The 17,905-nt window shown below is 43.9% G+C and overlaps 1 protein-coding gene across 1 annotated transcript in view; it reads right to left on the reverse strand.

Moving 5' to 3' along the window:
• The window catches only part of LOC136008081 (sodium channel protein type 5 subunit alpha-like), a 213,888-nt gene extending 211,195 nt beyond the window's left edge, over nucleotides 1–2,693 (reverse strand). The window contains exon 1 of the mRNA XM_065666864.1: nucleotides 2,538–2,693. The gene's annotated coding sequence lies outside the window, so the exon portion shown is untranslated. The remainder of the gene's footprint in view (nucleotides 1–2,537) is intronic.
• Between the last annotated feature and the right edge of the window lie 15,212 nt (nucleotides 2,694–17,905).

The following is a 17,905-nucleotide window of genomic DNA, read 5'->3' on the forward strand; positions in this document are numbered from 1 at the left end:
CAAGAACACAGTAACTACTCAACGTTTTTCTGTAGCCTGTAAAAGCCCTGGGAGGGGTGAGCTGGCACCACAGGTGTTAGTCCACCACAGCGAGAACAGAGGCGAGTTTCTGATTCGTACCAGGAATATCATGCTTTCAACTGTGTTGCAGTTTTAAAGTCTGCACCCATAAGCTGTCATTCAGAGTCAGGAAGCCTCATGGTCTACATACACCCTTCATGGTCAAGGTATTTAGAGTACATACCCAATGATGCAACTGAATACCTTTGTGAGCTCTGACGAATGTCTGAGGGTATGAAACAATATCAGGTCTCTACCACACTGTACAGAGTTTTTGCATGCTTTAAATCCATAGGACTCATCATGGCGTAAACTACTCTGTGCAACACAGCCATTAGAATCTGTTCCTTTCTGTTTGTAAAGCCCTTTGAGAGTCAGGAGCACAGGCAGGAGTACAAAGCTTATCATGAATGGATTCAGAACAAGCACTGAGAACTCAGAAAAAAAAAACATTACAACAAACTCCAGTCATGTACAAGTTAAGTAACATATTCATCTATGATTACTTCTAGCAATACAGTGATCTGCTGCATACCAAAGGTCACATAAACTCCCTACTTAAGGCTGAGACCTTTTGGCACATTAATCTAAAAGTATCTCAACTTGCAGGACAGGTTTCCATTGTTTAAATGTTGAGACACCTGCTCCCAAAGGATACGCTTTCTTCCTTAAGGACCCCCTATTTCTGAAGCTCTCTTTCAACTATGTTTGCCATTTGAAAAAGCTACACCAGCCAAAAAAAAAAAAAAAAAAGCAAACCAAAAAAATTACCAAAATCAGAGGACATCAATCCCATTTGCATCATTCCCATTCTAGCACAGGACTCCCACCAACTTTTTCAGAACTAGATGTCTCATCAGAGGCACCGCACTCAAACCAACAGCAGTAGCACTCTCAAAAACACCACTTTCTGGGTCCATTAGAATGGGTTTCACTCCTCACTGCCTCACACAGCTCTGACCTTTCCGATTCTCTGCCACCAAAAGCTTATAGGATCTGCCAGATCCATCTGCGGCTCCACCTGGCCTGCTTTCCCACGCCAAAAGGACGGATCAAATATACGTGTCTGAAAACACATCCCTGCTTTTTCTTCTCACCACCCGGAGGGGAAGCACTCCCCAGCAGCTTCAGACCAGAGGAAGCCTCCAAGAGCACTTCTGGCAAGCCCCGAAATCCTGGGAAATTGCAGCAAAATGAACTTCAGCACCTTGGACAGGACACACAGACAGAAAATCACTGAAATGAGCTCATTGGCCCCGAAAATGCAGCGCCTGGACATGACCCTCTAGGACACATCTGTGGGCCTGGTTATTTTTAGTATTGACAAATCCTCTTTGAATCGCCACGTTTATTCCACCATCCGTCCAGTATTTTGGGAAGAGCTGCTCGCCAACCCGGTGGTGGGAGAAATTGGGGCCACAAGCTCTGGATTCAATGCCTGTCTGTGGGATCACCGCCTGCCCCAGCTGAACCTGGAAAAAGCTTAGCTCAAGCACTCACAAAGCTCAGCTCATCCTTTCCAGACAAAAAAAAAAGACCTGTTGCTGTAGGTGTGTGTGGCCCGTGTGCTTCTCTGCTTTCTAGAAGCTAATCTCTACCTCCTCAGCCAAATCTCCAAGGAAAATAAAATGAAAAGGTCTGATTTATTCCCATTGCAGCCACACTTTGGTTGTGTAAGTTCTCCTTTAATTTAGCTTTCATCCTTTCTTACCGTGCTCCCAGTATGTCTCTGTTCCCCTCGGGGCTGCCTTGATAAAACCATGATCACCTTGCCGGAGCGCAGCACAGCTCTCCCTGTTATTCTTTTACTTGCACAAGCCAACTGGAGCTTTTAACGTGTGCCGGTAAAAACTCCAAGCGTTTTAAGCAGAGATATTCTACAAACAGCTCTGTGGTGAGTGGTGCCATTAAGGTATACACTTAAAATACGTCAATTCTCACAACAAGTGTTACCAATAATATTCTCACTACAGGAGAACGATACATTTTCCCTGCCACCACAGAAACACCCATTCTAGTTCATTTCTTCCCTTCAAAATGTGCCACTGAATTTCTACCCCGACACGTCTGCTGCCACATGACATTAAGCGAACAATTTGCAGAGTATTTTCTATGTTGTGAGTTCTTTCCAGCACTTCTGGACGCAGAAGCGAGACGGAGACTAGACCAATTCCCTGACAGAGCTACCCTTCAACAACGATACATATATACACACGCACCTATATCTTCTGCTTGTATACCCCGACGCAGCTTTGCTGAGACAACTTCTCTCCCCTCCAGCTCCTCCCCCGTAGCCCCTCTGCCCGGACGGGACCTCCCGCCCCGAGCGGAAAGTTTGGGGAAAGGATAACCCCAGCGCTACCTCCACGACACGCTCGGAACCGGGCCTCTTTGTCTTGTGTTTTGTTTCTTTTTCCACCCCCCTTTTTATTACTCCTATAATTTTATTAACAAGCAAACAAAAAAGAGAAACTTACATGTGTTTATTTAATTTTTCCTGCTAAACCCAGAGTCCCAGAGCCACTTCACTGTATCCACTGAGTTTTAGTCCCCGAGCGGCACCGTCCCGCGGGCAGGGCCCGGCTGCTGGGCGCGGAGGGCGCATAGCTCGATCCGCCGCGCCGACTGCGCGCCTGCCGCCCGAGCGCGGCCCCGGCCGGGCGGCGGGGAGGGGACGGGAGGGCGGGAGGAGGCACCGCCCGCCCCGCCCCGCCCCGCTCCGCTGGCGGAGCCGAGCCCCGCCGAACCCGCAGCGCCCCCTGCAGCCGGTGGGGAGAGGAGGAGGGATGGGCAGGAAAGCTGGGGAAGGGGGGGAGGGAGAAATGGGAGTGGGGAAGGTGGGGTAAGGCTAGGGAAGAAGGATAGGGAGGGGTAAGGAAGGAGAAATAGTGGGAAAGGAAGAAGGGGTAGGGAGGAAGGAGCGAGGGGGGCTGGAAAAAAGGGAGGGATTGAGAAGCGAAAGATGGCGGGGGGGGGGAAGGATGGGGAAGGAAGAGCAGGAAGGAGAGATTATAGCAAAAGAAGAGTAGTAAGGAGGAAGGAAGAGTGAGGAGGACACTGGGAAGAAGGAAGGGATAAGGAAGAGAAGGATGGAAAACACAGGAAGAAAGAGCATGAGGAAGGCTGGGGAGCAAGGTGGGATGAAGAATTCTGGGGAGAAAGGTGGGAGGGGGAAGAAGGGGGGAATGGAGCTTCAGTGGTGGATGGGGGGGCACCATAGAGGGCTTGGAGAGAAGGACTGAGCAGGGGACACGCACAGGGGAGCAGGACATGGCAAGGGACCCCCAGCACACAGGGAAAGCTGGCAATATTGAAGTATGCAGGATGGTAAAAGTGGAAGAAACTTCTGAAGAACTGCAAAAGGACCCCAAAATACTGATCAAGGTAAAATATAGGCAGACTAGCAACACTTTACTGGCTCAGATATGGGCTGTGAAGTGTCTCTTACCGCTCCAGAAAGGGAGTCTGGAGCTGTAACAAGCATTCCTGTGAAAGCAGCTCAGGGTTTAGTGATCAAAAGGAGCAAGTCCTGGAAAAGGAGTGGGTTATGAAGAGGAAAACTGAGGGCCTACACAACAGACCCCCAAATGCAGCAGTAGCCCCAGGAAAGTGGCTCGAGAGCAGGTCTCCATTCAAGAACAGGTTCATGCTCAAGGAAATTATCAAATGAAGGGTTCAAAATATACAAACACTGAGACCTGGAAAGCAGCAAATGAAAAAATGCATCACAGGGAAGAGTCTGGGTGAGGAGGATGAGGAGAGCTGCCATGAGAGGGTAGAGGTCAGAGACTGGAAAACAAAGACTACAGAGGAAGGGAGAAGTAAGGGAATGAAGACAAGGAAAGGCAGAGGCAGATGGATGTGCCAGGTAGGAAATAAAGAGAAACAAATCCTCAGGGATTTAATCACTCAACATGACTGAATGGTGATGGTACAAAAGGAAGGAAGTTCTCATGAGGACCCAGGGTGGACAGAAGATGGGCACATCTTCAGCACCAGAAAGGTAGACTGTGAGTCCAGCTCAACCCCTGCTCTTGGACCCTACTGCTGTGGCAGGCACATCCCTGCAGGACACTTCTACCTTACAAGAGGAACAGCTTTTTTTCAGCAGTTTAATGGACTTGCAATACCATTTTAAGTTCAACCAGGGAAAGGAATTCACACCAGAGCAAAAATGCTGCATGAGCACTGCCCTGAGCCCAGTGGGCTGTGGTCATGCTGCTCTTCACAACAGTGTAGCTGCCCTGGAAAACCTCCACTCTGGGGTGGCCATAGCATGGTCCTGCCAATGCAGATGCTCTCAGCACCCAGAAACACCCCAGCTCTGGGGCAGGATGTGCAGCATCACTGTGGAGTGCTCAGACCTGCACAGACTCCTACCGTTGAGCCATGCCCTGTATCACTCCTGAAAATGCTGCTTCTTCTCCTAGATCACCTGAACAGCTAAAACATACTATCACAGGCGAGCTGGGCTTGTGCAGAGGGATGACAGGTGAACCTATTGCTTCTTCCTACAGAAGAGCAGCTAATTAATAGACTGCCTTGGTTGTGACATAGTGCTCTCTGTGCTTATAACAGGTGAGAGTACGTATTTTGGGGCTGATATACATGTGTATGCATGTGAGGGAATTTTGGGGTTGGTATATCTTTGCCTGTGCTTCCACAGACCAGACTTTGCCTCCGCAGGTTGATGTTACACAGATGTCGCTGGAGCTTTAACTTAAATTCAGGAAGTTCATGCAGAAGGGGCCTCGGCAGCTAAAAGTAAATACTTGAGTCTCTTCACAATCCATGGATGAAGGTCCTCAGCTCTGTCCTCCTTCCTGCATATTCTCAGTAGCAATTGTCTCAGGGTAGACCAGAGAAATGAAGTGGGAGTGGACCAGGGAAGCAGGAAGGTCTCAGTGTCACAGATTCAGTGACACAGCGAGGTGAAAGCCACAGGCTTTCAACTAATGTTTCATCCACTGGTCCTGAGCTTAAGATTTCATGTCTCTCTTTTGCCGTCTGTAATAGATAATGCTACTGTAAATTTTCAGCTCTATTGCTTTTTTACAGGGAGGAAAGCCCTAGTAAAGCTAAACCCTAATAAAGCACCAGGGAAAGCAGTCTGTTTCATCTGCCTTTAAACAGTGAGAATTTATTCCTAATACTAGCAAATCCTCAATCCTGTGATAATGAAATCAGCCCAGTCTATAGGTTATAGAAAAACAGAACCCAGGTTATAGAAAAAACAGAGCAATATTTGCAAGGAAAATAAATAAAGTGAATAAAAGGGAGGAAGAAGAACAGGAGAGGAAAGCTAAATGCCAAATGTATTCCACGCCAGGAGCAGGACTAAGGTTGTTCCCCTGTATCACACCCTTTAGTTCAACTCACAGCCCAGAAAACTGTCCTCTTGCCCAGTTTTCAGCTCAAATATGTACACGTTGAATTCTTGTTTCTAAATTGCGTCCCTTTAGGCATCACTTCAGAAGATACAGAAACATAACGCAGGAGCATACACCAAAGGCAGCGCTTCAGGGGCGGGTACCAGACCTGCGCAGCATCAAACTCACACAGCAAGCGGGGAGCATTCTTGGCACAGGAGCAACACATAATGCAAATACTAATCATAACGAAACTCTATAGGCATACTGATCACAGAGGTAAATTGATTAAGCCTGTGCTGCCTTGCCAAAATCTTCCTTTCTGCAAGAAAGGTTTAGGTAATGACGACTTACTGAATATCTGACAAAGTTCAGGCAAGTCAGCTGAAACCCAATAAATGTGCATGTCAGATGGAAGTAAGTACCAGCCGCAAAATAAATTCTGTGTGGGAGAGCAGTTGATGTAATCTTTCTATTCATTTCTCCCCAGAAAGGTACCTTTTTCCCCCACAAAACAATCACTGTTTTCTTAAAGAGATTACAGGCAGCAATGCTGGTTGCAAAGAGCCATTTATTCTCCCAAGATGTTTATAAAGCTTTTCTTTCATCCCGTATCCCTACACTTTTGTTGCTGCCTTTAAAAAAAAAAAAAAATGGAAACAAAGAAAATGGAAAATGTGCAGCTCTTGAAACAGGAGAACAGTTGAAGTTTCAAAACGCATGGGTTTTTTTCCCTTAAAAAAAAGGGGTTTTTTTTCCCTTAAAACCCCCCATGCTTCTTTAGAAATACTTTTCTTGCAAAATTTCATTTAGCAGAAAGAAAATAAAAATATTTTCCTTCAAAATTCGGAAGGCTTTCCCCTGCCCTCCCACCCTGCTGGAGCTCAGTAGAGCACTTTGATTTTCACAGACCCTAGCTTTCTATAAAGCCTTTTACAACCTGGAGTAAACGCTGTGAGAATCTCCTTTAGCACAAAGTGCCATGAGGTTGTAGCACGCAAAACTCAATTGAGCCAATACTTCCCTCTACCGGGAAAGAGAAATACTGCGATTTGTTACAATTCCCTTTGAAATAAAGGCAGATACCAGGACAAGAAGGGTTTTCCTATCTAAAAATGACGGGAGATTCAGGGTGTGTAGGATGAAGAAAGAGCATCAGATTAACATTGCTCATTTATTAACCAGGCAAAAGAGGTTTTGACTGTCCCATATTGACTCTCCCTTAATGAGGATTCCCCCCAAGCTCCCTTCTCTGCTGGCTTCCCAGCCCCACTGTGACTGTGATTGAACAGGGAAAACCTGCAGACTGGGTCCCTTCTGCACCCCCACATCTGTGCTACAGAAAGCAGATCAGCCCTTGTTTGCACCAGGACTGAGCCTGCTGCTGTGTCGCATCAGGGATGCTGCTAAAGCTTCATTGTACAACATTGTCTGGGATACGGGCTTGTGCCTTCCTCTGTTATAAAAGCCCCGATTCCTTCTCACCCCCCACTTCAATTTCAGTAAGCAAAGAGACCCTGACATAAACCCAGCTGCTGTGTCAGGATACATCTGTATCAGTCTTCAGCTTCTGTCTTTTAATTAAGTATATCATCCTCATGGAGCATCTTTCATCAAGCATCCATGAGGAAATACTGTAACGCCTGGCTAAATAGCTACATTTGTTCAATCACACTCAAAGATATAATCCTAACGTGAGCTAATCTAATTTAACGGGGGGGGGGGGGGGGGGGGGGGAAGGGAAGGGAATTACAGGCAGGCAATGCCTCTGTCAACGGATGTGTCCAAGTGTGAAGAAATCATTCAGTGCTCCGGCAGACACATAACAGCTCACATCATTAAAGTAAAATGCCTTTTGTCTCCTTGAAGAGGCTCATACCCCACACCATTCCAAATTAGGCCACTTAATGTCACAGCAGAATACAGCTGTATTTTAATTTAGAAGGGGATAAAGGTTATGCTGGGCTGGGCTGAATTATGTCCCTTTAGCACACTCCTGCCACCTGTGGACAGTGCAAATATTTGGTATTAGGCAGTTCAGAGAGCAGAGAAACACTGCTTCACTAAATGGGGGAAGCATTCACATGGGGTTTCATGATTAGCAGTGTCAGAAAGGCAGACATCAGGTTTCCAGCAAAGCTTTCCATTTCCATTCCCTGCATCATAATAAGTCACAGACCCCATGAATTTCTGACACTCAAAAGGTTGAGGAAAACTTCACCTCCCACGAGCTTCCCTTTGCTAGCTTCCTCAAAAAAGTTATGTGATCCCCCCTGTTCCCAGGTTAGATAAAGCCTCCTATAAGGGGGTGATCACACATTGAGCCTTCTCAAGGTGACTGAGAAATACAAATCCGTTCCCTCCTTTTGGGGTCAAAAGCACCAGCTCATGACACCAAAGTTGCTTTAACCCTGCAACCTCTCAGCAGAGGACACTGCCATGTCTTCAGTGGCTTTAAGGAACAATAAGGCTTAACCTGCGGAGGGAAGCCAGAGAACTCCTAGGTGCAGCTGGACATCAAAGCCCAAGGGAGATGTTTTATGGAGGGTGAAGTTTAAACTTTGTCTTGCTCCAAGGGACTTTTGGCTGTGATTTCCATAGGGAAGGGCTTCAGAGCAGATCCAATGAAAGGTTAAGCATTTCTAGGAAAAGAAATCCACACAGAATCTAAAGTATCTAGAAATGCTGGTGCTTTAAATGCGCTGCAAGATCAACCACACCTGATGTAAAATCATGTTTGATTTGTGGCAAATTACATTTGCTGTGCATTTTCCTCTCCTTGCACAGGCACTTTGAGCAAATCCTTGCCTTTCTTTTGCCTCCAGAGCCACCCCGTGTACAATATACAGAGGATCTCCAAGGATCATTCTTTACCTTTCATTGTGCTAAAGACACCAGAAAAAAAGTCTCTAAGAGGCAGAGAAAATTGGTTGATTGGTGGGTTTTGGTCAAACACTACCTGTGAGCCTGCAGTTAGAAACCTGCCTTCAGCTGCATCATGGAGGTAGAACTAATGAGAAGACCCCCCACAAGGGCTGGAGGGAAATTGAAAGCAATAATTTCCTGCATTTAGTACCCTCTTCTTTCACTGCAGTCCATCATGCCTTCCCTCCTCCATCTTAACACTAATTAAAGTCAAGCTTCCTTCCAGTACATTTACTTAATATTTTCAGTGAATCATGAACCATTTCCTTTTTATTTTTTTTAATCTAAATCTTCTAATTAATTGTAGTGCCTGTTAGTTTGCATTCAGACACTAACATTTCAGTTCTGGGAAGTGCTTGGGGTAACAAGATGCAGTATAGCTAAGCAACAAAGACCACATCTCTCAGTGGAGAAATAATCCTGTGGACTTCTTTAGGACTGCTCTAGGCCTATCAATGCTTGCATAGGCCAAATCTTGGGCAAATTGTGGTTACAAGTGGTTAAGTGACTCAGAATTTCTGATAAAAGCTTGACAAATCTGAGGAAAATTAAGCTGAGTCCTCCAGTTCCTCTTCTTGTAAGGCTTCCTGTAAGGTTTCTACATCATCTTTATCCCTCAGTGCCCTTTCCCTTGTGCTCCTCATGGATGGTTTCATCCTTTTCCTTAATGAGTTGCAACCCAGGAGTTGTAGGCTGCAGGACTGTGGCTGGTCATCTTACTTTGTTTGCAAAAGTCTTCAATCCACCTATTTCTGGTCACATTTCCTTAGCATACCTAGCTTTTCCATCCATTTCCAACCTAAATCTACTGCAACACAGGTATGAGACAATGGAGTCTTTCTGAAAAGCAGAAAACATGACTAAATTCAGGACCTGTCATTAATATGTTTTCAGCATCTTCAAGCTTGAGCAGCTTGAGAAGCCCCAGGTGAACATAGGGGCCTGCCACCAAGCTCTTTCTATCTTAAAATCTTTTCCTGATACTGCATGTACACGGGCAACTTGTCTGAGTCGTTTTGCCTTAGGGGATTGCTTGCATGAGTGCTGCTACTCATCCTCCTGGTGGGATGAAGGCACAAGGAGGATGGGCGACCAGCAAAAGCCTGTAGAAAGTAGAAAAGGATTCAATGATAAACAGGCACTCACAAATTGGTGGTCTGTTTGGCTGACCCATTCCCTACTTGGGGTTACACAAAAAGCACCAACAAGACCCAAGATGAGGAGGTACTTCCACATGCAGATCTCCACCATCCCTCCACTTTCGAGTGAACACTACCAACCAGAAATAATCACCAAATATATCCACCAGCTGCCTCTTGTGCCAAGTGAATAAGAGTCAGCCACTAGCCCTCACACACCTCTGGGCTTTCTCCTTCTCTCCTTCATCTGCCTGTTTGCAAACGGTCTGCAAACTTCTCATCCCTCTCCTGTTTACTCCCACTTCCAACCTGAAACTTCCATCAGGTCTTACCACTGATTTCCCCCTCATCTTCCTTTCCCCAGCAAAAAAACAGTTTGGTTTTTACACCAAACTAGATCTGAGACAAAGTTAGAGCCTCAACAAGACAACCATCCAGCATAAATCACCTGTAGCCCTAACGTAATAAACCTGTCTGTCACTCACAAGGGCAGGAGGAGGACAGCATTCAACAAGGATGCTGCTAATGCAACAGGCTCCATTACCTGCTGGGATAAACTACAGTGAAATCACTGTGTCTTCCAAGCATTCAAAAATTTGCCCTACTAAAAGTCAAGAAATCCTTTGAATCCTCCTGGTTTGCCTCTTTGCAAAAGATTTTAAACAAAGCTATAATTGCTCAATGCTCTCAGCTTTTCATACTTCGTCCTTAATGCAATATCCTACCTCTGACAAATGGAGCCTTTAAGAACTGTACTGCTCTTGACTGGAAATCTAGCATTAAAGCACATCAGTGTGAACACGGAACAACCACATATTGCTTTCCAAGCTGACCCCCTCTGAGTTCAGGGTCAGACCCTTGCTGGATATTGAATGCTCTCCTCATCATCAAGCAAAGTCATTTTTTTTCCTCTGCAGAGCTTTTGAGTGCTCTCTCAGAGACATTTTTAATTTTCTCTATCCTTTTATCTATTTTCAATCATTGATTTGGAGGTGACTTTAAATGGAATACAGCTAGGGCTTCTGCCAGGTATTTTGAAGGGAATTGCTGTCCCTCAACACAGCCACCCATGGACAAATAACACAAAATCCTGACAATTGACTTTGGTCTCCCAAAGAGGTGGATGGGTTCAAGAGTGGCCTCTCTTTGTGGGCATTTGGGAGTCTGACAGAGATGCTGGATACTGGAGATGTACTTCCAGCTGCCTGCCACTTTTCGTGTTTCGCTTTTTAGAACAGATTCTCACTTCTTGTTTTTTTCTGTACTCACATTTGAAAGAGAAGTAAAAAACAACACAAAAGATGTTTTAAATAGATGGCTTAAGTAAAAGAAAAGCTGAATTGTGAATACATGTAAAAGGCAGGTACTCTGAACTGAGTGAGTTTACCCCATTTTTCTTACAAACAGGGTCACCATTTTACTATTTTTGTACAACTGACAGCAGTAACTCACTCATGTCAATCCCTCTCCAAGAACATCCCATCATCCTACAGTCTCACTTCATGTCCCAGGTTTAGCACCCAACACAAAGACAAGTGCAGCTATGAACCCATCCTGCACAATGGATGGGCAAACAAAAGCAGTCATTTCTTAAAAACAAACAAAAAAACCAAACCCGAAGAGGAAGAACTCAAAAATTCCACATGCTTTAAGAATATGGCTCCAACAAATATCCCAGTACAAATATGCATCTCAGCCTTATAAACTCATTAGATACAGAGGCCATGACTGGTTTAGGGCTATAATGTAACACAAGAAACTCTGAAGCTGCAACAGAGGGTGGTCACTGGACTTAACTAGACTTGGGCTCAGTGCAGAGTCCAAGACTTCCTCCCAAAATGGTGACTGTGCAGTAAACCCATCAGAGGTTAGTGCTTTACAGCTGTGAGCTTTGTGTGTTTTTTTCCCCGTCTTATGTGAGTTATAGTGGGATTAATGTGCTCCCATTAAGGTGTCTAAAAGTTAGACCTGAGTCTAAGTCCAAATAAGTCATATCATGTCTGCCTTCCAAAGGGTCAGCAGAGAGATATATGACTATCCATGTCTGGATGGGTAAGACTAGTCAATCTCTGGAGCTTCCTTTCTCCCCTGTATTAACTTGTGGTGTGAGCCTAGAGCCGAGGTTGCACTGTATTAATGATAAATTACGTTGGGTTAACCTTGCCATATAAACCCAACCCATAAATATGCAGCTTTTTTGTGGGGTTCTTCCAGAACTGACTGGTGAGCAGTAAGACGTAAAGGCACCTAGACCCAGTCCTCCCACTTACCTAGTTTGATTTGCATTTCTTTTATTCAACTAGGTTTTATTTTAGCTAAGAATGTGTGGATATATACATGCATACATGGGGGAGGCTGTTCATTTGCTGGGTTTTTTTTTTGCTGTTTGTGGGTTTTGGTGGTGGCGGTTACTTTTTCTTCACTTCAACAAACCCTTAATGAGACCAATTCTCCTGGAACTTGTAAGGTTTTGCTGTAAGTGTAACCAGAAGACCCCACTTACAAAATACCAGCTGCCTGAACAGCGCCTCTTTCCTAACATCTTTTCTGTCATTTGCTCTTTGTGAGAGCCACCGTACTTCAGATGTTTCTCAGCTTGAGAAAGGTGGAGACAGTGTCCTCCTGAGCAAAGAGCAGTGCCTGAAGGTGCACTCTAAAAAGAGACCACAGGAGCAGGTGCCCAATTAACTGCTCCATAATCAGTTTATTTGTCTGAAGAGATGCTGCTTGGAGGAGATGTTGGGACTGATGTCTGATAATGGACTGGGCAAATAAATGAAAAATCCATTTTTAAGGAAGTTTGCAGAATTCAAGTAATAGAGGATACAACAGTATTTGTAAAAGGCTTGGTATCACGCGCGAGACCAGCTCAGAACAGTTTAATCAAAATGGGAAAAAAAAGTTCTGAATTATTCTTAACGTATAAATTTCACATTAGCTTGCTCATGACTGACAAAAACAAAATAAAACAAAAGCACAAACGACAACCAACAAAAAAAAAATCCAAAAAACCAAACCCAAGACCAAGATCCCAAACCAATAACTTTGGTTTAGTTAATGACGACTTCAGCAGACAAGGTCTTCAGCTGGCATAAATGGGTTCAACACCATCAATCAAACTATACCAGCTGAGGGCCTGATTCAGAAATAACTAAAAAATGAAGAGTGGGTACAAGTTTCCCAGACAAATTAAAAATTAATTAACAGCTGAAATTAACTCACTTCTGGGTGACGTTAGGCATCACTACGATTTTTATTGCCACTGTACTGCAGCCCCAATGGAGGAGGGAACAAATTGCCCCATGAACCTGAACATTCACCAGCTGTATTTTCCCTAAAAACCAGTTTTCTCAAAAATAAGTCTCCAAAAACTTCAGGGAGGAACTGAAGGGAGAGGGAGAATAGTTATGGAAAGAAAGTATTCAGACTGATTAAGATCTTTGTCCTTAGATAAATGAGGTAGGACAAATTAAAGTTGCACTTTGCATCTGCTACCCATAATTAGATGAGAATGGATGCTGAGCTGCTAGGAGGACCCATTTGCAGTGTCACTCCCATTCCACCAGCATCAGTGGAACACCCTATGTGTTTAGGTCTACATGATTTGCATCAAGCATCCTGCTTCCTGCCCAGAGAACCTGGTAAATGCACTTGAAGATTACCTATATATATAAAACCAAGCGCATGCTGCAGCATGATCAGTGGGAAGAGCAGTGTGAAGGAAATAAGGCCATCCGCACCCTACTAGCCTCTCTGCTGCTCACCATCAGTGCTTGGCAATGCTTTTTACAGTAGAGTTTAAAATAACTCTTTTTGGTGACCACTGTAGTTTCAGTCACGTTCCCTATTTGTAGCATGGCTACATCCTGTCCTGCACAGGGATTTTTCATAGGATTTGGTTTTACCTGTGTAGGCATCTTTAGCTCAGAAGTGAGCCACAGGTTTTTGAAGAGTGTAATAGCATTCACTCTTGCCTGTGACTGGCAAACAGTTGTGTGAAAGGTTAAGTTTTGACAGCCTCCACTTTAATTAAACTTTTTGATCCTTTGGTTAATGACAACAATGTGCAATATGATACCTGACCCACTGAAACATTAAAACTGTTAATGACTTACACGTAGGGGGTAACAGACCCCCATATCCCTGTGCTGTACAGGTGGAGTTGTACAATCGCACACTGATGAAGTAGCCCTACAGCTGGGTATCAATAGAAATGCTGTCATTGCATCACACATGACATGACATCCTTTCATAATCCAACTGCCTCACAATATCACTTCTCAGTCAGTCTGCTGTGGCAGAACATTGCTCCCGTGTTGAAACCTGCAATGTAACCCAGACTAAAGCTTGCAATTCACACTAAGAAATTTTAAAATATAACTTGAGCCTCACTGAGGTAAAAGATCTACCAAGACCATGAACCTGAGGCATAAGCCACATCATGCATGGTACCGAGAAATGAACTGCAGACCTTAATGCCCCAGAGACTCACAATCAGCACTGGGTTTACACATTGAAAAGTGCCAAGCCAGAACAAGAGAACAGACCTATTCAAGACCTTCCCACTTGGCAGAGGGTTAGGTAAGGTGTAGAAGTTGTGCAACTCTAAGTGCTCCCTACATCAGGAAAGATGCTTCCTTCCCAGATTAAATGTTCATTTTAAAAGAAAAAATATAAAGCAAGCCAAACTTTTCCAGGTTACTAATCTTATGAAAAAAGATGCTGACTGACCTTTCTCCCTTTAGAAAGTGAAAAATATGCATTATTTTGACAAGCAAGCCCAGCTGCCTCTCCTCAACATACTGCCAGACATGCATTTTCTGGACTGGACCAGACCTAGCATGACCCCCCTCATAGCACAAGGTCATCTCCTTCCCCCAAGGAGTTTGACACCAGAATAAAACCTCAAGGTGACCCCATGACTTACCAGAGTAGATGCATCACCTCATGCAGGTCCTGCCATCCACAGAAGCTCACACCTCCTCAGAAATCACTCAGTCACATTTAATTCACCCAAGTTTTCCTACAGCTGTTAGTCCTCAAATCACTTATTTTACCCCTGCCCCACCTCCAAAACAACACCAAACTCTCCCATACCTCACCTTGACAGAGCATAAACACCCTCCTCCCATCTATTCACCCCAATCCCAAGCTATCATCTCCTCCCTTATATCTCTCTTTTTATTATTCACCTTTTATATCTCACAGCTGGGTCCTGGTGGCTGAATGGGTTAACTCTTTCCCCACCACATCCAGGAAAGATCCTGACAGTTGGTGTTTCAGTCCCCAGGAGAGGGAAAATTGGCTGCATACCATCAGGGCTATAATGACAGGTTACAGCTATGGCACTGCTGGGTCAGCTATAGGAAGATGTGGAAAACAGCCAAAAGATTATTTGATTGATGAGAAAAATGCCTGTGTGAGAGGCTTCAAGAGGTCATTCCACTTCATTAAAATAATAAATAGAGAGATGATAGTGAATAAGTGCCTTCATTGAATGAAAATAACAGGTACTAAATAATTTTTTAATGTAGCATTAAAGGTATATCAAGGACTAGTGGCTTGGAGCTGAAGCTAATTTAAATGAAAAGGCAGGCTTGTGATTTTAAGTGTAAGCCTATTTAACTGTGAAACAAAGCACCAGGGGGCAGATATTCTTTGTGATGTATATACATATATATAACATAGCAAACTGCACTAAGGTCACTCAGTTGATCTGTGTTCACACTATCCTAAAGCAGACCCTCTGGATCTGCTTTTCATATCAGCTTGCACAAACCTTAGCTCAGTACTTGTCCAACAAGTTTCTGCATTTATTTTCTTGCAATTATACTAACACTTGTCCTGCACATGACTTGTGAGCATGCCAGCTTGCTCTGCTATATGCTATACCTCCTGCAAAAGTTACTTTGCATTTGTTGCTGGAAAATATCTTTCCATCTTCTGGCACTGCTGTCCCAGCACATGATGTCTCAGTTAGGGACAACTGACTCAGCTGACTGGATGAGATAAGCAAACATATTTTGGATGATTGCATCTTGCTGTGTTTGGAGCAACCTATACTTTGAGATCAATACAGTATGGATGATCAATTTTCTATGTGCATTTTCCAGCTTTTCTCTGAGCCAGAGCCCTGGCTCATAGCCACTGGGTCATGGAAAGCTTCCACAGGGAAAACTGCACCCCTCCTATACATTTAGGGAGGAAGGGTCATGGTTGATGCAGGCTTTATTCACAATAAGCACTGTTTAGTACTCTAGTTTAACACTCACTGACATTTATTCGCTTTCAGGAACAGTCATGTCTCTCCTCTTGACTTCCATTTTGCAGGATTAAACAAGCTAGGATTCCAGGCCTCTTCCTAAAGCCCTTCTAATCCCCTATCATAGAAGCTCTTTAATTCTTGTTTGATTTGTATGAATCTTCCTTGAGCATCAGTAACCAATGCATATACAGGTGCAGAGGCAACCTCACCCATGCCTTCCTATTGCATTAGCATATCCTGCTCTCCATGGACTATGTCTCAGCTGGTAGATCTTCACTCACATTTCTCTATTTCATGATTGCATCACATTACACATCACAACCATTCTGTTTCAGTAGTTTATCCTGGTCTTCACAGTGCTCTGCTGCTTCCACCACCCGCTAACCCATTTGGCGTCCAGTAGAGGACTTTCTTCTCATCCTATTACGTTTTGTTTATCAGAGTACCACTAGATAAGATCAACTATATTCTTCTTTCTTAGTTAATAGATCTCAAATCTATTTCATTCACTTTTACACTTTCTTTCAAGTGTCTCATTACTTCCACTTCAAAATCTGTTCTGCAGCCCTGCAACATACTCAGTTCAGATTAGCAAGCCTCTGAATCCTGGAATTGCTTGTTACTGCCTTTTCAAATAAAAATATTATGTTTGGGTTAGCTTTCATGGAGCATTTTTTCCCTCCTGCTACCTTCCCTACTTTGACCATATTAAAAAACCTCATACCTGTCCCATTTTGTGCCAATCCCACATCTTTACTGTAGTTTCTACTTTCTTATATAGTCAATGAGTTATTTATTGTTGTTCCTGGTTCCTATTCATGGTCTAATTCTCTTTTACCCTGGAAATTTTCACTTATTTTGGTTTTTGACCTTTAAACTGCAGCTTTCTTTAATCACAACCCTTTTACCCGCTCCCTCTAAGCTCTGTTCTTTCTGCTAAAACTCCTTCTTAAATTATTTATCTGTTTAGGTTTCAATCTCCATAGTTGAGCTAGAGGTCCCAACTTTTTTTTTTACGCTTCGATTATGTAATTTGGATCTAAAACCACTAGGAGGAAGCATTCAACAAGTTTCACTGTTCTGCTGCAGATCCCGGTCTTAGTTTTACTAAATCCAAAGGGGTTTGAGCAGGAGCCAAGGGGCCTGCTGCATCACAGATCCCCTTGAAAGAACCATGGCACATAATCCCTTGAAGAATGTTTAACCTTCCAGTCAGACTGGTTTCTTTGCTCCTTCTGCAAAGCGGTTTCACAATTCCATCCTCTGAAGAACAGAAGCCACTTCTAATTTCCAGGGTAATGTATGCACTTCAGGTAGTTAAATGAAGCACGTTACAGTTGTCCTGGTATTCTCAGGCACTTCATTGGTTTATTTATTGTGCTACATCAGTATCGAGGGAATAAACAGAAATATATTGCTGATCTGGTTTTTCTCATGCCTTGTCAAAGGGAAAAGCTTTCACACCTCATGTTTTTACTGTCTCTATTCATAATGTCTTTAAAAAATCAGTAATTTGGGGTAAATTTTGTAATACAGAGATTATGGAAGAGGTAAGTGTTGAAGAGACCAAGCTGTTAAGGCAATACTCTCAGAATAGTGGCTAAAAGGGGGCAAGCACATAAGGTGTCATTCTTATGTGTGACCGGAAAGACAGCAGCGCATCTGGAAACAAGACTGTGTGTCACATCAAAAGAAACTAGGGTTTTAATATAGACATCTGTAGTATCAAAAATTAAAAAGGTTCAGATAAGAACCATAAGGATTAAAGTACATGGCAAGAGACTTGCCTTCCCCCAGACATATCACCTTTACTGAAGGTGACTTCTTGAAGAAGGTAAAATTCACCCTAAGGGGCAACTGCAATTTCTTGCACCAATAAACAGCTCGTTTAGGGTAGAAAATGATCTTTTGCACCCAATATCCTACACTGGTGGAGCTCTGACTCAGCTTCAGGGTAGCCTTCCCAGGCAGGCAGACTTCAGTGAGGCTTGTGTATATGGTTATCAATAAACTATTCTTACAACTAAAAATACCCCTTCCTGGCTGTCCTGGGTTCACCAGTAGCTGTTTTTCTCCTCCTTAGTAGCTGGTGCAGCGCTGTGTTTTGACTTCCAGCCTGGGAAGAGAGCTGGTAACACCGATTGTTT

Source organism: Lathamus discolor, chromosome 2, assembly GCF_037157495.1.
Source record: "Lathamus discolor isolate bLatDis1 chromosome 2, bLatDis1.hap1, whole genome shotgun sequence".
Taxonomy (NCBI): domain Eukaryota; kingdom Metazoa; phylum Chordata; class Aves; order Psittaciformes; family Psittacidae; genus Lathamus; species Lathamus discolor.